The 20661-nt window shown below is 39.3% G+C and overlaps 1 pseudogene; it reads right to left on the bottom strand.

Annotated features, from left to right (window-relative positions):
* Positions 1-2495: 2495 nt before the first annotated feature.
* Positions 2496-3144, bottom strand: LOC121498180 (annotated as a pseudogene).
* Between the last annotated feature and the right edge of the window lie 17517 nt (positions 3145-20661).

Here is a 20661-nt window from a genome sequence, read left to right as displayed (position 1 = left end):
TCCATTATCTGGCTAGCGATTGCCCAAGGAGGGAAACAGCTTCTTGTGATCATTTCTTTTTTTAATCTATATATGGGGAGGGAGCTGGTAATTCTATTCTTTCTCAGTGAAATAAAAAATGAAAAGTGCAGTCCTTGTCATTGGTGTTTTATCAGTCCCTTAGAGACCATTGAAAATACAGGAAAAACAAGGTTATAGAGTTATTGTCACATATTCAGAAGGACATTTATAAATTATTTAGGGAAAAAAAACTGTAGCAAGCCCTTCAAACTAAGTTCTGCCCTTCAAAATTCTGGAATATTTCTAAAAGTAACTATCACCAGAGTCATTTAAACTGTACTGAAGCACAATGGAAAAGAAAAAAAAATAATTAAAACACTTCAAAGTGTGATGTTTGCTTTAAAAAATAACCTGTATTGAGAACTATTCCAATTGTCCCAAAGTTTACCAACACATTTTTAAAATAAACATAGTACATGCAGAGGATTAAGAACTAAACTGTTCAAACTAAAAAAAACTTAAGTTTTACCTTTGTCCCAGTCTCTTTTCCAGGAATTAATTTCTCTAAAGAAATCTTTATCTTTCCAATGAAAATGCATTCCTATAAATGATATATACAATTCTGATTTATTTGTACAATTTTAAGTATACTGGATAGATTCTTTCATGTCTTGTTTTTTTTTTTTTGGGGGGGGGGGTGTCATCTTTTTTAATGAGAAATATTTGACCTGTAACATTATATAATCTTCAGGTGTATAACATAATGATTTGTTATTTGCATATATTTTGAAAGCCTGGCTAAATCACTATACATAGTTACAATTTTTTTTTCCTTAAGATGAGAACTTTTAAGACCTGTTAGCAACTTTCAAATATGTAATACAATATTATTAACTATGGTCACCATTACATCCCATGACTTATTTACTTTATTTTTTTTTTTTTTTGTAATTCTAAGGTCAATTTTTATTTCTACAAAAAAAGGCAGTCAAAACAACATAAAACACATGTAAAGGGGGATCCCGGGGTGGCGCAGCGGTTTGGCGCCTGCCTTTGGCCCAGGGCCCGATCCTGGAGACCCGGGATCGAATCCCACGTCGGGCTCCCAGTGCATGGAGCCTGCTTCTCCCTCTGCCTGTGTCTCTGCCTCTCTCTCTCTCTCTCTCTCTCTCTCTCTCTGTGACTATCATAAATAAATTTTAAAAAATTAAAACAACAACAACAAAAAAAAACACATGTAAAGGATATTACTGAGTGAGCTGCAAGTGGAGCTTGACTCTGCAAAGGCTGTGAGTCCAGAGGGAGAGGGAAGGCGGTCTTGCTCCTGGGCTGGCCGGCTGTTCCGGAGGAAGGGGCCAGCAGGGCGCCGGCACCCCCACACTGCTGCTGGCTACAGCCAAGTCCGGCCAATTCCAACCCCGCAAAGGGCCAAACTGTGCCGAGGGAGGGTCGCGGTGGGGCTGCGCTGCCCTGGGGAGCTGGGAGAGCGAGCACAGTGACAGGTGAGCGTGGAATTTCACATGGACATCCTGGCTTCAGGGTTGTCTGCAGTGAGCAGCACATCTTGTACAGTGGCTGCAGGGAGGACCGTCAACCTTTGGCCTCAGGAGCCTCTCTGGCAAGAAATTCCTCACACAAGTGCACAGCATCCTCTGGTTGGCAGGCCCTCCTCTGGGGTTGGCCCAGACCTGGGTTTCCCAAGCAGGCCAGGCCAGGCTGAAGTTCAACCAGGCACACAGACATCAGGGCTTGCCCATTTAATCAACGTTATTGTGGTTAAAACCGGCCAGATTTTTACATAAGAACTGGGCCTCCCTTTTCACGGCTGCTTTTGCTTTTTTTTTTGGGGGGGGGGGGGGGGGGGGGTGAGTGGTGGTTTGCTTGTTTTTAATATTTTTTAAAAGGATGTTATAAATTGGAGCCAGGATAATTTGAACAAACTCCCACACAGGGCAGTGCAACATGGGAGTAGAGAAGCCACCAGAATCGCCAGGAGCATTTTCTCCTCCTTTGCGGAAGAGATAGCCCTGGGTCTGGGAGAAGTGAATAAGTGAAAAACAAACCAAATGCAAGAAAGTGGGAATTGTAAGGGCAGGGGAAGGAAGGTAACTGCAACCTTTTTGTTTGTTTTAACCTTAAGGGCTAAGTGTAAATTGAAGGCTTTGGATCAATTTGGACAAGAAAAGAAACACCATTATTTTAAAGTAGATTGAAGCAGCGATTTTTAAAACAAAGAAAGCAGAACTAGAACATCTTAAATTTTTAATCCTTTCTTTACAGGTTACCTAGACCACTTTTGATTAAGAAAACTGTAGAAAAAATAAAAATAAAAATAAAAAAGAAAGAAAGAAAGAAAACTGTAGAAAGTTAGTAACTGCCACAAGCAAACGCCAGGCGGCACGTGTCAATTTTCCGCAGAGTCCTGCTTTGCGGGGTGTCTGAATGTGCTGCTCGGGGTCTCCGCTCACGCTCGCTGGAATCGGTGGTGGCAGAGTTTAGTCCACAGGCGGCTTCTCCCCGTATTTCTTTGTAAACTCTTCAGCGTTCTTGCAGAATTTTTTACGGTCCTTAGAGTATTCCTCAGCCAGGTCAGCCCGAAGTGGGTGCTCGGGCTGGGGGTCGTTCACCAGTGCTATGAGGGACTGGATTACTTGGTCGGTTTTGGTTGCTGGCTTCCAGTTTTCAGCGCTAATTACTAGCAGACAGGCCTGCCCCTTTTCATTGATGTTCGGATGATAGATCTTTTTTTTTTTTCTTTTTTATGGTAGTCACACACAGAGAGAGAGAGAGAGGCAGAGACACAGGCAGAGGGAGAAGCAGGCTCCATGCACCGGGAGCCGGACGTGGGATTCGATCCCGAGTCTCCAGGATCGCGCCCTGGGCCAAAGGCAGGCGCCAAACTGCTGCGCCACCCAGGGATCCCTAGATCTTTGTTTTAAATGTGATCTTCGGTGGTTTGAATGGGTACTCTGCTGGAAAGTTGATTTCGATTCTGAAGGCCCTCTTATCATATGGAGGGTTGTCAGGAACAATAAGCCCTTGCCACAATAAATTAGCTTCATCAACCTGGATGTTACGGAAGTTTTTCATTTCACATTTGCGGATTTCTTCAAGCTCCTTCATCAGCCTCCTGCTGGCCGTCATCTCGGATCTGGTGCTGCTCGACTTATTTACTTTATGACTGGGAGTTTTGTTCACTTAATAATCTACTTGGGGATATTCCAACACCAGTGTATATAGAGCTCCACACTGTATTAAGTAGCTGAATTCCAGGGACATAAAACATTTATTAAATTAATTAATATAAATAATTTTATATATATTATTTATATATATTATATATAAAAATAATTTTATGTATATATTAAAAACATATATATTATTTTATAAATAATATAAAATACAAAATTAAACCCTGTGGGGATCCCTGGGTGGCTCGGAGGTTTAGCGCCTGCCTTTGGCTCAGGGCACGATCCTGGGGTCCCGGGATCGAGTCCCGCGTCAGGCTCCCTGCATGCATGGAGCCTGCTTCTCCCTCTGCCTGTGTCTCTGCCTCTCTCTCTCTCTCTCTCTATGTCTATCATGAATAAATAAATAAATAAATCTTTAAAAATAAATAAAGAATAAAATAAAATAAAATAACCCTGTGCTGATAATTATATAGATCATTTCCATTCTGCTGTTACTAAGTTGCAAAAAGCATCCTTGGATATGTATCATGGAAAACTTGAAAGAATACCCATGTGATAAATTTCTAGCTGAATTGCTAGGTCAATGAGCACATGCATGTTAGCTTTTAATGAATATTGTCTGTCTTCCAATCTGATTACATCAATTAATACCTCCACACTGGTCAACAGTAAAAGTTTCCCAAATTCTCACAAACAAGAATGTTATCACAGTTGTACCCTTTGGTCCTTCTGCAGAGCATCCTTTCCTGTATTTGTTACCAATGTAAATTTGTTTGTAAATCAAGAATTGATCTCTGTGGTCTCTTTTTCTAATGGTGGTTTATCTTTAAGAAAAAAATTAGTTAAAAAAAAAAAAAGAAAGAAAAAAAATTAGTCTGTATGTCCCTTCTATAAACTGCTAAAATTAGCCTTGTCCATATATGACTATTTTTTCCTCTCAATATGTCATATTTAAGGATATTTTAGTATGCAGAAACTTTTAAATATTTTATGTAACTGATCTATCAGTCTCTGAGCAAAAACTGATTTTAAGTTGAAAACAGAGTAATTAGAACAAAATCACTTATAATTTGTTTTTTCTTTGTCTTTACTTTTTATATTTCTGTTTAGTAACACTTTGTGAATTTTAAATTCACATTTGGATAAATGGCAGAACCTATTTTAACTGGGAAAGTCCCTGCCTTTTGAAAGTTATAACCTTTAGGTCTCTAAGTAAGGAAATATTAAGTGAATATAATACAAAAATTCATGTATATAATCTCATATAATCATAGCATGTAGGTGTAGTTTGGTTATTCCTTTTCAGAAGGTGACATTGAAGCTCAGAGAAGTGAAGCCATTGTCACAGAGTGTACACTGAGCACATAGGTAGGTCTGATACCAATAACCATCCATTTCTCCTGGTGCCCAATGTCTCTCGCAAAATTTAACTTCATGTGCGTGGGAAACATTATGTCCCAGAGCTTTTTTTTTTTTTTTTAACATATTCACCTGCCACTTTATCCTAATCAGGATATATGATTCTTAGAGTAATGGTATCTTACTCTGCACACACAAAAAAATGAATCCTAGAGGCGCCTGGATGGCTCAGTGGTTGAGGGGTCTGCCTTTGGCTCAGGTCATGATCCCGGGCTCCTGGGATCAAGTCCCGCATCAGGCTCCCCACAGGGAATCTGTTTGTCCCTCTGCCTGTGTCTCTGCCTCTCTATATGTATCTCTCATTAATAAATAAATAAAATATTTTTTTAAAAATGAATCCTAAATGAAGTTCTTGAGCCCTTAGACCAAATTTCCCAACTCTGACTTCCAAAATACATGTCTGAATAACCCAAAACAGTTTTGAAAAAGTAAATATTTTAATACTTATTGCCCAGAAGAAATAGGTAACTAAAAAAAAAAAGAGATTATTTTAATAGACTTGTATAACTTGAAGTCTTCACATATTTTTGGTCATTGTTTTGTATATAGTGTCCACTGTATTGTCCACTGCCTCATTATTCTTTTCAATGCAAATTATGTAAAATAAAGAGTATAAAAGGGTGCCACTAATCCTACTCCACACTGTTCAGAGAATGGTAATGTGGGACCCAAATTTTTCTCATGTACGTTCATAAGCATCTGTTAGTTGTTCTGTGGAGCCATCTACTTTTCCCTAAGTCATCACAAGTAATAAGTGGAATTGTGGGCCAATACTTCTGGCCAAAGTTGTAATCTCACCCCATAAGGTGAAGAGGGAGGATCCCTTAGGGAATAGAATAATTTCTGTGATGTAAGTTTAAACTTTCCATTTAAAAAGGCAATTGTAAAAAATTTTTTTTTAATTAAAAAAATTAAAAAAATAAAAAGGCAATTGTGCAGTGAGAGAATTATCTTTCTTCAAAGGTGAACTCAACATATCATATATGTTCTATTTGTGTTGTAGTAGAATACCGACTTGCACTTGACAATAATGTTGCTCCTGCTGAATCAAAATGTGGTCATTCAACTCCCACCATTTCCTTCCCCTAAAGCATTCTAAATTTTTTTTTTTTTTTTGCTATCTCATTTCTTAAGAGCTTCATTTACACTCTTGCAGCAAAATAGGCATGTCTGTTCCATGTCACTTTCTTTGTTCTCATTGCTTTCTTTGTTCTACACTGTTACAGTGTAGGGTGGCTGACTTGGCCAACACACAATATGGCTTCTGCCTATTTCTGGCCATCATCATTCCCTGACATCTGTCATGATTGAATGAGAGGGGAGTGAAAGTATCTGCTACGGTCTCCCATGGCCTCCTATGGCAAGAGCCATGTATTCAGCATCTTTCTCATTCTGAGCACAGATTTTTTTTCTGATAGTCTATTAGCCCCTCAGTATTTCTATATGGGCTGAGTAATCCTTAGCTATGTTTCTTGCCACGTTGTCCTAAAGAAAACTGTGAGTCAGCCCATCTTTTTTTTAAGATTTTTTTTTTATTTATTTGAAATAGAGAAAGAGAGAGAACACAAATGAAGAGCAGAGGGACAGAGGGAGAGGAAGAGCAAGAAGCAGACTCCCCACTGAGCAGGGATCCCATCACAGGGCTCAATCCCAGGACTCCGAGATCATGACCGGAGCTGAAGGCAGATGCTTAAGCAACTGAGCCACTCAGATTCCCCAAGAAAACTGAATCGAATCAGGCCATCTGACTAGATACTTACCCTCACCAATTGCTAGCCTACCAATTAGTCACCATACTGGTTACAGGGCTTGCCATGGAGACTTTAGCTCTTGGATTCCCAAAATTATTGTGATTTTTACTACATTTTTTATGGTTCCACTAGAAAGGTGTGGAGAAGTGGAGAGTGGGATGCTTCTTCCTGCTCAAGAAACCAGCAGATTTAAATCTCATCATGCTCCTCCAGTTCCCCATTTCTTCCCAGAAATGGTGATTTTACATCTTTTAGAGCAGAAATAACTTTCCTCATCACCAAGTAGTCTTCCCTATTCTGCGGTTAATGTCTTAAATTTGAAGCTCATAGTCTCTCTGGCTTTTGTTCTTTATCTTTAAAGTGATTTCAAAAACTAGTTTCTTTCTTAAGCTGTCATCATAAGCTTTCAATATTTCAATATTTTAGAATATAAAGGAAGATTTTTCTGCTTCTTCTCTATATATCTGCCTTCCTTTCTAGGACAGCATTACAGGAATTATTGTTGATGCCAGAAGGATACAGAAGGAGACTGTGAGTACAGAGAGATAGAGGGATGGCCTTGTAGATGATCAAGGAGCCTCTTTATATCTCCATTATACTCTTCACACCAATAAAAAGTGATAGGGAATAGTCAAGTTAGAGCGAGCCATCAGGAGAGAAAAGAGGCTAAATTTAAATGGAATTAAATGTATCCCCTTTTCTTTCCTTGTAGAAAAGGTTGTTCTGTAATGAATAATTTCCATGTTGCCAAATGGAATCTATGGCAGCTTTGCACAATTCATCCCTTCTTCCTTCTGAGACATTCCCTATACTTGGCTTCTGGAACTGCTTTCTGTCTCCTCTAATTTTTCATCCTATAAAATTGAGGAATTTTACCTTAAATTTGTGGAACTTCTCTTTCTTATTAACTACAGTGATCTTATTTGTCTTTCATGATTTTAAATAATAGCAACATGCTAGTCATTACCAACTGTTGATTTCTAATTTGGAGAGGTAGAGATTTCCTCATTTTATATGCATATGTGTATATACATATATGTGCATATCACATATATGTGTCATACATATGTGACATCTTACATTTATGAAGTCTAACACTAAACTCACTTCTCCTAAACAATGTTCATCAGACAATCTCTCCATGTCAGTAATGGTAACTCAATTCTTCCTATTATACTTCAGACCAAAGCTTTTCTCTCATACCCTTTATCTGATCCAGTAATAAATTCTGTCAGCTGTACTTTCAAAATGTATTCAGAATTTCGTCACTTCTCAACACCTTCACCAATACTACCTTTGCCTCACCCACTATTATTTTACCTATGTTATTGTAAGGGCTTCCTAATTAAAATTCCTAATTTCCATTTTCATCTTATCTCTCCTCTGGTCCATTCTGCACACAACTCCTGAAAAGAGGAACATTTCACTTAATCCTCAAAGCCCTCCAGTAGCTTCGTTTTTCCTTCAGGGGGGAAAAAAAGATAAATCTTTTTACAGAGACCAAATAGGCCACATAAAATCAAGTGCCTAGTTAACACTCACCTCAACTCTAACATACTTACCTTATTAATTAACCTCCAGCCACACAAGATGCCTTGCTATTCCTTAAGCATGCCGCTGACTCAGAGCTTCTGAATTTACAGTTCCTGCTGCCTTGAGCAATCTTCCCGTGGCTTTCTTTGATACCAGAGCCTGTGAAAAAAATTTAGTGATAATCTTTTATTGGATGTTGTAATCTCAAAGAAACAAAACTGTGGGGCAGAAGAGAAGTAGGATAAGGAATAATGAAATGCAAATACAATGTGGTGTCTGAGCTGACCAGATATATGGAAAAACACAGCTGATTGCCAGTCTGGGCAGTAAGTCTCTGGACAGGTCTATGGATGAATTGCATCTCAGGGCAGTCTTTCAGAGGGAGGAAGGAGAAGAATTTGGTTGCTAATTCCCTCCTGTGTCTCACTGCTTATCATTCAACCCCTATGGATTCAACTCTCTATACTTCCTAAGTTAATCAAAAGCACTGAGTGCAAAAACATGGCTGAGTGATCTGAGTGAACAGCTGCACTGAATCTGGTACAGCCCACTCCTTATATATGTAGATTCACACACACCCTCTTCTAAGAACATGATGCCCTCAATTCTACTGAATTGAGGAAGTACAAACACAATAAGGATGAGACCAGTTATAATACACCAAATACCTAAAACTCTAACTCCTGAGATGACTGCTATTCTGGGAGTTATAATTGGTCTTTGTCAACTCTTCAACTTCCCATTCCATGTTCCTTGCAGTGTGAGCTATAAATTTGAATGATCTAATTTTCTTGCCTGGGAAGTCTTCCTGATTCTGAAGGGTAAGAACTCTACTTTACTTTGTCCTTAACAGATCACAGTTGCTGTAATTACCCATCACTGTTCTCATTGAACATGAATGCCACACTGTAGGGGCATCCCATCAAAATCCTAGAGGAGAATGTCAGCAGAATCCTCTCTGACCTTGGCCATAGCAATTTTTCATTAGACATGTCACCAAAGCAAGGAAAATAAAAGCAAAAATGAACTGTTGCAACTTCATCAAGATAAAAAGTTTCTGCAAAGGAAACAATCAACAAAACTAAAAGGTAGGGACACCTAGGTGGCTCAGTGGCTGAGCATCTGCCTTTGGTTCAGGTCGTAATCCCAGGGTCTTCTGATCAAGTCCTGCATCAGGCTTCCCACAGGGAGCCTGCTTCTCCCTCTGCCTATGTTTCTGCCTCTCTCTCTGTGTCTCTCATGAATAAATAAATAAAATCTTAAAACTAAAAGGGAAACTTCAGAATGAGAGAAGATATTTGTAATAAACATATCTGATAAAGCATTAGTATCCAAAATCTATAAAGAACCTATCAAAAATCTATAAAGAACCTATCAAACTCAACACCCAAAAAACAAATAATCCAGTTAAAAAATGGGCAGAAGACATGAATAGACATTTTTCCAAAGAAGACATCCAGATGGCTAACAGACACATGAAAAGATATTCAACATCACACATAATCAGGGAAATACAAATCAAAACCATAATGAGATCCTACCTCACACCTGTCAGAATGACTAAAATTAACAACACAATAAACAATGGGCATTGGCAAGGATGGGGCAGGTAGCAGGGGTGAGGAGAACCCTCTTGCACTGTCGGTGGGAATGCAAACTGGTGCAGCTGCTCTGGAGAACTGTTTGGAGGTTGCTCAAAAAATTAAAAATGGAAAAAAAAATAAAAAAAAATAAAAATTAAAAATGGAACTACCCAATGATCCAGCAATTACACTACTAGGTATTTTCCTAAAGGGTACAAAAATACAGGTTTGAAGGGTCACATGCACCCCGACCTTTATAGCAGCATTATCAACAATAGTCAAACTATGGAAAGAGCCTAAATGTCTACCAATTGATGAATGGATAAAGAAGATATGATACACAGACACACACACACACACACACACACACACACACACACATACACACAGACAAAGGAATATCATTTAGCCATAAAAAAGAATGAAATCTCACCATTTTCAATGACGTGGATCAAGCTAGAGTATATCATACTAAGTAAAATAAGTTAGAGAAAGACAAATACCATGTAATCTCGCTTTTATGTTGAATTTAAGAAAGAAAACAGAAGAACATATGGGGAGGGGGAAAAGAGAAAAAAGGAGAGAGGAAAACAGGCCATAAGTGACTCTTAATAGAGAATAAACTGAGGGTTGATAGAGTGAGGTGGGTGGGGGATGGGCTAGATGGATATTAAGGAGGGCACTTGTTGTAATGAGCACTGGGTGCCATATATAAGGGATGAATCACTAAATTCTACACCAGAAACCAATATTGCACTGCATGTTAACTAACAAAATTTAAGTAAAATAAAATAGAATAAAATGGGGAACATGAATGCCTCAGAAAATTCCTTAGATGTCAAACATATACCTTCATGTCCCATGTGAAATAAGCCCCAGCTAACAGAAATGTATGTATTATGAAACTAGTCTTCAGATCAATGCCTATAATTTATAAATGTCCCTTCAAAAACCCTGTACCTAATTTCTAATTAGTTAATTTTCCTTCTTGTTTTTGTACAGAAATCCCCCCATCCCACCCCCCACCACATTTTATTGGCTCAGGCTTCACAAAATTCAGATAAGCCAAGGTCAATTACTCCAAGAATAATTGAACTCTAAGAGTACAATAATTCCTTTTTTTTCTGTTGATTCACTGGCTTAAGATATCTAAATAGATGGTAGCAGTTGCTTCCATCTATTTAGGTCACTACAATATGTAGAATGTCTTCTGACAGACGTGTTACTCCCAGAAAAAAATGACTAACTTGACAAAGCTTAAAGTTGCAGATTCATCGAACACAGTTACACAGTTGCTCACTAAGAGTGATGTGAGAGGAGCCAAGCCTACTTCCAGACTTCTGTTCCTGGATCCATGTCTGCCAGTTCTTGAAAACCCAGGACTGTAGATGGGCCATTGGTTCAGTGCTGGAATTGCTTCTTGGAAGAGAGTCTTAAGCCTAAAACATCTTAGATAAGCATCTTAGACAAGCTGGTCCACTGTTTTACTAGGAGAGCTGTTTCTAAGATTGGGTACATGGTAAGTCACATGAATCCTACATTTAAAAGCACATTGTAGAAACTTCCATGCCATAAAACTGGTTATTTTGTCTCAGGCAATATTGAAAGGAATACTAGGTCAATAGAAAAGTTCTTCTGTATGTTCTCAGATAGTGCTACACACAGAAACTTCATGACCCAGACTCTGTCATAAAGATAATAATGGTGCTCAATGATTCTGTCCTTCCAACAATGGTCAAAACCTCATCTCTGTGGTTTATAAGACTGGAGTTGGTACCAAGCAATTTCTCATTAAATGCACTGAGCAGAAAACTATGGCAGAGTAAATCTGGAAAAGTACATAAACATGACCTGTCCCCCCATTTCTTTCAGGTCTCTTCTCAAATGTGATCTAATTTGGGAGATCTTCATTCATCCCTTCATACAAAACAGCATCATCTCTACTACATCTTTCTAAATCTAACTTATCATCCTTCATTTTTCCTTGAAACACACATCACCATCTAACAGAGTAGACATTGACGCGTTTATTTTTCATGTCTATATTACCACTTTAAAATATAAATTTTATGAAGATACATTTTGTCTGCTAAATTCTATGTACCTAAAACAATTTGGACAGGTACTTAGCTATCAGTATATTTCATAAATATGCAAATAAATGCATTTGAAGAATGGGTTTTAGAGTAACTGAGGTCTTCCCAAATAACATATCATTCGGAGAAGGCAGAGCTGATTAGGAAGCACCCAGATAGGACCCTGTGACTACACATGACAGCAAGGTTTGCTATAGAGTTTCATTTTTTTAACTTTTTATTTTGATTTGGAAAGTTATTTTTTTAAGAAAAACATTCAACATTAATGTCACTAAAATTCCATAAAATAAGAAATGTTTGAGGGATGCCTGGGTGGCTCAGTCAATTAAGCAGTTGACTCTTGATTTTGGCTCAGGTCATGCTCTCCGGGTCATGAGATCAAACCCTGCATCAGGCTCTGTGCTGGGCATAGAACCTACTTAGGATTCTCCCTCTCTTTCTTCCTCTGCCCTCCCCCCACACCACTCGTCCTCTCTAAAAAAGAAAATTTTTTAAGAAATATTTTAGCACCAAAACACAGGGAAAACTATAAGCTCAGAATAAACTGTTTTAGCTTAATATATTTAGCTTGATGAAAATTCACTACATAATCGTACTGACTTTCTCCTATTTTAGCGCATACTAAGGCACTTACTCTTCAAGATTGGCATCTGATCTCTGCCATGATTTAGGAACAACTAGGTTGGATGACAAAGTCTCATAGGATCCTAAATCATAGCATATATTGCACTGTGTAATGACTGCCTTGTTTACTTACCAGATTTGAAATAATCCAGAATCATAGAGTCATAGCACACTTTGTTGTCTTTATTTTTTCTAAATGATAAAAATTTAGAAGAGTGACTTGTCAGGAAACTTCTTCCAAAATGGTTTTGGCAGTTTTCCTACTTTTAAGGTTGTAAAATGATTCCATATGACCTCTACTCTTTCATTTTAAAATGGTTATTGCTGGGATCCCTGGGTGGCGCAGCGGTTTGGCGCCTGCCTTTGGCCTAGGGCGCGATCCTGGAGACCCGGGATCGAATCCCACATCGGGCTCCCGGTGCATGGAGCCTGCTTCTCCCTCTGCCTGTGTCTCTGCCTCTCTCTCTCTCTCTCTCTATGTGACTATTATAAATGAATAAAAATTTAAAAAAATAAAAAATAAAAATAAAATGGTTATTGCTGGAGAGCTCACCAGTTATCACCCTTGCCTATGCCCTGCCCCTATATTCAATTCTGTGTGTGTATCTATGCTAGCCAGAATAGTTGCCATAGGCCCTTCCCAAAGCTCCCAAGATAGAATATCTACTTGTTTCACAGATACATGCCATCAAACATCATCTTGGAGTTGTGCAATTGTGACATGTAGGCCCCTGCCTCTTGTGGAAGTCTATCACTGATCTCACTGTCTCTGTTTTGGATCTGCCACTTCTGCTACTTCCAACTCCTTCATCCCATTATTAAGAACTCAGAGTTATCACCTGAATTTTTAGCCCACATGATTTAAAGTCCTGTTAGTTCTCCACTGTAGACAAATGGAAGTAACAATTTCCTGCACTCCAAGTTGGGTTACATTACTCTCTGAATGGTGGGAGAATTGAAGTTGAAAAAACAATTCAAACAATTTCATTCTTTTTTGAATATTCTACAATAGTGACAAAAGCCAGAAATGATTCTTTACTTAAATTATTTTTCCACATTCGTTGATCTCCTGTACTACATGCTCTTTGGTCCAGAAAATTTTCACCCCTGATTATTTATCAAGGACATGTACCAAAAACTGGAATATAGAAAATGTTCAAAAAATATTTGTTCAATGAATGGATAAATTTGTGAAAATAAGTATTTATTTGGCTGACTGTTAAGGAAATGCCAAATTATAACATCTGACTACTAATTTTCCCATAGACAATTCTGGGTGGAAGATAAAAATCTGTCCCCTCCACAGTTGTATACTTCAATGTAAATTAATAAATTGGTATTAAATATTTATGTATATGTTTCTGGAAGAATGACTCATCTGAGACCATTCATTCTTGAGGCAAAAGTTTACATATTGCCAAATTAACTTTCTAAAGCCTGAAAAACTAAGAGACAAATGACACCCACTTGTCATGTACCATATGCTTTTTATTTTGGAAATTCTATAACTGCTGTTTTATGTGGGTTATCTTTTATTTTCTGTCAGTTAAGTTTATGAATATATTCTACAAGTGTCTGTATAATTCTAGGCTTATAATACAGCTATTCTGGCTAAAACAGTCCAGCTACACTCCAAACTCAAATTCCACTTCCAGTGGTGCGGAGTTGTCACTAAGAAATGACTACCTGGGATCCCTGGGTGGCGCAGCAGTTTGGCGCCTGCCTTTGGCCCAGGGCGCGATCCTGAAGACCCAGGATCGAATCCTACCTCGGGCTCCCCGGTGCATGGAGCCTGCTTCTCCCTCTGCCTGTGTCTCTGCCTCGCTCTCTCTCTCTCTGTGACTATCATAAATAAATAAAAATTTATTTTAAAAAAAAGAAAGAAAGAAATGACTACCCTGAGGCAGGGCAAGATGGTGGAAGAGTGTGGTCCCCAAGTCACCTGTCCCCACCAACTTACCTAGATAAATTTCAAATCATCCTGAAAACCTACAAATTCAGCCTGAGTTTTAAAGAGAGAACAGCTGGAATGCTACAGTGAGAAATGTTCAGGCATCTATCAAGGTAGGAAGACAGAAAAATAAATTAAAAAAGCATCCAGTGGGGGAGGGGCCCGCGAGGAGCCGGGCTAAGGGGGGCGGGGAGAGCCTCCAGGACAGGAAAGCCCAGCTGCGGAGAAGCGAGAACTTTACCAATCTTCCTGCAGGGAAAGGCGCTCGCAGGGAGCTCGGGCCCGATCCCAGGAGGGGCAGGGATGCCCTCAGGCTCCCAGGGGCACTAACAGAGGAAATGCACCCTGAGGAGAGCGTGCCACACACTTGGGGGGCCTCGGGAGCAGCTCCGGCAGCGGCTCAGGTGCCCCCGAGAGCCGATTCCAGCAGTGCAGGCCCCGGAGCCCAAGGCGCTGGGGGACACAGCCCAGGATCCTGTGCTCCCCTCCCCGGGACAGGCGGAGGTGGGGAGGGCACAGGACAGCGAGGACAGCGAGTGCCCCCGAGCTGTGCAGATCAGCACCCCCAACCCCCAGAGCAAACAGGCCCCTCGGACTGGGAGCTGTGGTAGTTACTGTGGGAGCTGCGTCCAGGGCTGGAGAGCTGGCCCTGCCACTGTTGTTGTTCCTCCTGGTGTCATCTTGTGCTTGGGATAAGCAGGCATCAGGGAGCAGGGGCCTCACAGGATAAACAGCTCCCACTGAACCCTGCACCTGGCAGGAGCAGGAAGCTCCCCCAGGTGCACACACCTGAGAATCAGGACAGCAGGACCCTCCCCCAGAAGACCAGCTGGAGGACAGGGGAATAGCAAGTTCTTGACCGAGCAGCACTGGAAAGCTCCAGGGGAAGCCCAGGGACTTACAGTATATAGAATCAGATGATACCCCTCTTTGTTTTTTGTTTTTTGTTTGTTCCCCTCCCCTTTTTTCCCCCTCATTTTCCTTCCTTTTTCCAATACAACTTGTTTTTAGCCACTCTGCACTGAGCAAAATGACTAGAAGAACTCACCACAAAAGAAAGAAACAGAAATAGTACTGTCTCCCACAGGGTTACAGAATTTGGATTACAATTCAATGTCAGAAAGCCAATTCAGAAGCACAATTATAAAGCTACTGGTGGCTCTGGAAAAAAAAAGCATAAAGGATTCAAGAGACTTCATGACTGCAGAATTTAGATCTAATCGGGCCGAAATTAAAAATCAATTAATGAGATGCAATCCAAACTGGAGGTCCTAACAACGAGGGTTAACAAGGTAGAAGAACGAGTGACATAGAAGACAAGTTGATGGCAAGGAAGGAAGCTGAGGAAAAAAAGAGAAAAACAATTAAAAGATCATGAGGAAAGGTTAAGGGAAATAAATGACAGCCTCAGAAGGAAAAATCTACATTTAATTGGGGTTCCAGAGGGCGCCGAAAGGGACAGAGGACCAGAAAGTGTATTTGAACAAATCATAGCTGAGAACTTTCCTAACTTGGAGAGAGAAACAGGCATTCAGATTCAAGAGATAGAGATATCCTCCCTTAAAAATCAATAAAAACTGTTCAACACCCCAAAATTTAATAGTGAAACTTGCAAATTCCAAAGATAAAGAGAAAATCCTTAAAGCAGCAAGAGACAAGAAATCCCAAACCTTCATGGGGAGAAGTATTAGATTAACAGCAGACCTCTCAGAGACCTGGCAGGCCAGAAAGGGCTAGCAGGATATATCCAGGGTCCTAAATGAGAAGAACATGCAGCCAAGAATACTTCATCCATCAAGGCTCTCATTCAGAATAGAAGGAGAGATAAAGTACTTCCAAGATAGGCAGAAACTGAAAGAATATGTGACCACCAAACCAGCTCTGCAGGAAATATTAAGGGGGACTCTGTATAAGAAAGAGGAAATCCAAGGAAACAATCCACAAAAACAGGAACTGAATAGGTATTATGATGACACTAAATTTATATCTTTCAATAGTAACTCTGAACGTGAATGGGCTTAATGACCCCATCAAAAAGCACAGGATTTCAGACTGGATAAAAAAGCAAGACCCATCTATTTGCTGTCTACAAGAGACTCATATTAGACCTAATGACACCTACAGCCTGAAAATAAAAGGTTAGAGAACCATTACCATTCAAATGGTCCTTAAAAGAAAGCAGGGGTAGCCATCCTCATATCAGATAAATTAAATTTACCCCAAAGACTGTAGTAAGAGATGAAGAGGGACACTGTATCATACTTAAAGGATCTATCCAACAAGAGGATCTAGCAATCATGAGTATTTATGCCCTGAATGTGGGAGCTGCCAAGTATATCAATATCAATTAATAACCAAAGTTAAGACATATTTATATAATAATACACTTACTGGGATACTTGAACACAGCACTTTCTGTAATTGACAGATCTTCTAAGCACAACATCTCCAAAGAAACAAGAGCTTTAAATGATACACTGGACCAGATGGATTTCACAGATATTTACAGAACTTTACTTCCAAATGCAACTGAATACACATTCTTCTCAAGTACACATGGAACTTTCTCCAGAATAGACCACATACTGGGTCACAAATCAGGTCTTAACTGATACCAAAAGATTGGGATCGTCCCCTGCATTTTTTCAGATGATAATGCTTTGAAACTAGAACTAAATCACAAGAAGTTTGGAAGAAACTCATACACGTGGACGTTAAAAACCATCCTGCTAAAAGATGAAAGGGTCAACCAGGAAATTAGAGAAGAATTAAAAAGATTCATGGAAACTAATGAGAAGGAAGATACAATCATTCAAAATCTTTGGAATACAGCAAAAGCAGTCCTGAGGGGGAAATACATCGCAATACAAGCATCCATCCAAAAACTGGAAAGAACTCAAATACAAAAGCTAACCTTGCACCTAAAGGAGCTGAAGAAAGAACAACAAATAAAGCCTACACCCAGCAGAAAAGAGAGTTAATAAAGATTCGAGCAGAACTCAATGATATAGAGACCAGAAAACTGGAACAGATAAAAAAAAAACCTAGAGTTAGTTTTTGAAAGAATTAATAAGATAAACCATTAGCCAGCCTTATTAAAAACAAAAAAGACTCAAATTTAAAAAATCACGAATGAAAAAGAGAGATCACCATGAATACCAAGGAAATACAAACGATTTTTAAAAACTTATTATGAGCAGCTATATACCAATAAATTAGGCAATCTAGAAGAAATGGATGCATTTCTCGAAAACCACAAACTACCAAAACTGGAACAGGAAGAAATAGAAAACCTTAACAGGCCAATAACCAGGGAGGAAATTGAAGCAGTCATCAAAAACCTCCCAAGACACAAAAGTCCTGGGCCAGAAGGCTTCCCAGGGGAATTCTATTAAATGTTTAAAGAAGAAACCATACCTATTCTACTAAAGCTGTTCAGAAAGATAGAAAGAGATGGAGTACTTCCAAACTCATTCTATGAGGCCAGCATCACCTTATTTCCAAAACCAGACAAAGACCCCACCAAAAAGGAGAATTATAGACCAATATCCCTGATGAACACAGATGCAAAAATTCTCAACAAAATATTAACCAATAGTATCCAACAGTACAATGAGAAGATTATTCACCATGACCAAGTGGGATTTATCCGGGGATGCAAGACTGATTAACACTCATAAAGCAATCAATGTGATAGATCATATCAGCAAGAGAACAAACAAAAACCATATGATCCTCTCAATAGATACAGAGAAATCATTTGACAAAATACAGCATCCATTCCTGTTCAAAACTCTTCAGAGTGTAAGGATAGAGGGAACATTCCTCAGCATCTTAAAAGCCCATCTACAAAAAGCCCATAGCAAATATCATTCTCAATGGGGAATCACTGGGAGCCTTTCCCCTAAGATCAGGAACAAGACAGGGATGTCCACTCTCACCACTACTATTCAATATAGTACTAGAAGTCCTAGCCTCAGCAATTAGGCAACAAAAAGAAATAACAGGCATTCAAATTGGCAAAGAAGTCAAACTCTCCCTCTTCGCAGATGACATGATACGGTACATAGAAAACCCAAAAGACTCCACCCCAAGATTGCTAGAACTCATACAGCAATTCGGCAGTGTGGCAGGATACAAAATCAATGCCCAGAAATCAGTGGCATTTCTATACACTAACAATGAGACTGAAAAAAGAGAAGTTAAGGAGTCAATCCCATTTACAATTGCACCCAAAAGCATAAGATACCTAGGAATAAACCTGACCAAAGAGGTAAAGGATCTATACCTTAAAAACTACAGAACACTTCTGAAAGAAATTGAGGAAGACACAAAGAGATGGAAAAATATTCCATGCTCATGGATTGGCAGAATTAATATTGTGAAAATGTCAATGTTACCCAGGGCAATTTATACATTTAATGAGATCCCTATCAAAATACCATGGACTTTCTTCAGAGAGTTGGAACAAATCATCTTAAGATTTATGTGGAATCAGAAAAGACCCCAAATAGCCAGGGGAATATTAAAAAGGAAAACCATAGCTGGGGGCATCACAATGCCAGATTTCAGGTTGTACTACAAAGCTGTGGTCATCAAGACAGTGTGGTACCGGCGCAAAAACAGACACAGAGATCAATGGAACAGAATACAGAATCCAGAAATGGGCCCTCAACTCTATGGTCAACTAATATTCAACAAAGCAGGAAAAACTATGCACTGGAAAAACAAGTTTCTTCAATAAATGGTGTTGGGAAAATTGGACAGCCACATGCAGAAGAATGAAACTAGACCATCTCTTATACCATACACCAAGATAAACTCAAAATGGATGAAATATCTAAATGTAAGACAAGAGTCCATCAAAATCCTAGAGGAGAACACCAGCAACAGCAACTTCTTGCAAGATACATCCATGAAGGCAAGGGAAACAAAAGCAAAAATGAATGATTGGGACTTCATCAAGATAAGAAGCTTCTGCACAGCAAAAGAAACAGTCAACAAAACTAAAAGGCAACCTACAGAATGGGAGAAGATATTTGCAAATGACCTATCAGATAAAGGGCTAGTATCCAAGATCTATAAAGAACTTGTTAAACTCAACACCAAAGAAACAAACAATCCAATCATGAAATGGGCAAAAGACATGAATAGAAATTTCATAGAAGAAAACATAGACATGGCCAACAAGCACATGAGAAAGTGCTCCGCATCACTGACCATCAGGGAAATACAAATCAAAGCCACAATGAGATACCACCTCACACCAGTGGGAATTGTGAAAATTAACAAGACAGGAAACAACAAATGTTGGAGAGGCTGTGGAGAAAGGGGAACCCTCTTGCACTGTTGGTGGGAATGTGAACGGGTGCAGCCACTGGAAAATTGTGTGAAGGTTCTTCATAGAGTTTAAAAAAAAAAAGTTAAAAATAGTCCTACCCTATGACCCAGCAATTGCACTGCTGGGGATTAAAGATACAGATGCAGTGAAACACCGGAATACCTGCACCCCAATGTTTATAGCAGCAATGTCCACAATAGCCAAACTGTAGAAGGAGCCTCGCTGTTCATCAAAAGATGAATGGATAAAGAAGATGTGGTCTATGTAGACAATGGAATACTACTCAGTCATTAGAAATGACAAATACCCACCATTTGCTTTGACGTGGATGGACCTGGAGGGTATTATGCTGAGTGAAATAAGTCAATCGGAGAAGGACAAACATTATACGGTCTCATTCATTTGGGGAATATAAAAATTAGTGAAAGGGAATAAAGGGAAAAGGAGTGAAAATATCAGTGAGGGTGACAGAACAGGAGAGACACCTAACTCTGGGAAATGAGCAAGGGGTAGTGGAAGGGGAGGTGGGCGGGGAGTTGGGTGACTGGGTGATGGGCACTGAGGGGGGCACTTGATGGGATGAGCACTGGGTGTTATGCTATATGTTGGCAAATTGAACTCCAATAAAATAAAATAAAATAAAATAAAATAAAAATTTAAAAAAAGAAAAGAAAAGAAATGACTACCCAGTCAGAAAGTATATGTCCTAGATCCTCTTACCATTAGGTTTTGGTCTTACCTTAGACCAGACTCCAACAAATGAAGTGGCTGTGAAGGTGATAACTTACACTCCCAGGACTGATCACAAAAATTCCAACACAGATTCCCTCTATTCTGTTACTATCTTCATCAGTTTGAACTGCCATAACAAAATATCATAGATGAGGTGGCTTAAACAACACATACTCATTCTCAAAGTTCTGGAGTTTGAGAAGTCCAAGATCAAGGTATGCCTGATTCAGTGTCTGATAAGAAGCCTTTTTCCAGGTTTGCAGAGAGCCAACTTCTTTTTATGCCCTGAAGTGGTTGGGAGGAGAAATAAAGCAGGCTCTCTGGTCTCTCTTTAAAATGTCTAAGCCCATCATGAGGGCCCTATCCTCATGATTTTATCTAAACCTAATTATCTCCTAAAGGTCCAACCTCTCATTACCATTACAAGGGTAATGGTAAAA

The sequence above is a fragment of the Vulpes lagopus genome, chromosome 8 (genome assembly GCF_018345385.1).
Source record: "Vulpes lagopus strain Blue_001 chromosome 8, ASM1834538v1, whole genome shotgun sequence".
Lineage (NCBI taxonomy): Eukaryota > Metazoa > Chordata > Mammalia > Carnivora > Canidae > Vulpes > Vulpes lagopus.
The sequence above is the reverse complement of the archived record's forward strand: the minus strand, read 5'-3'. Positions and strand labels throughout refer to the sequence as shown.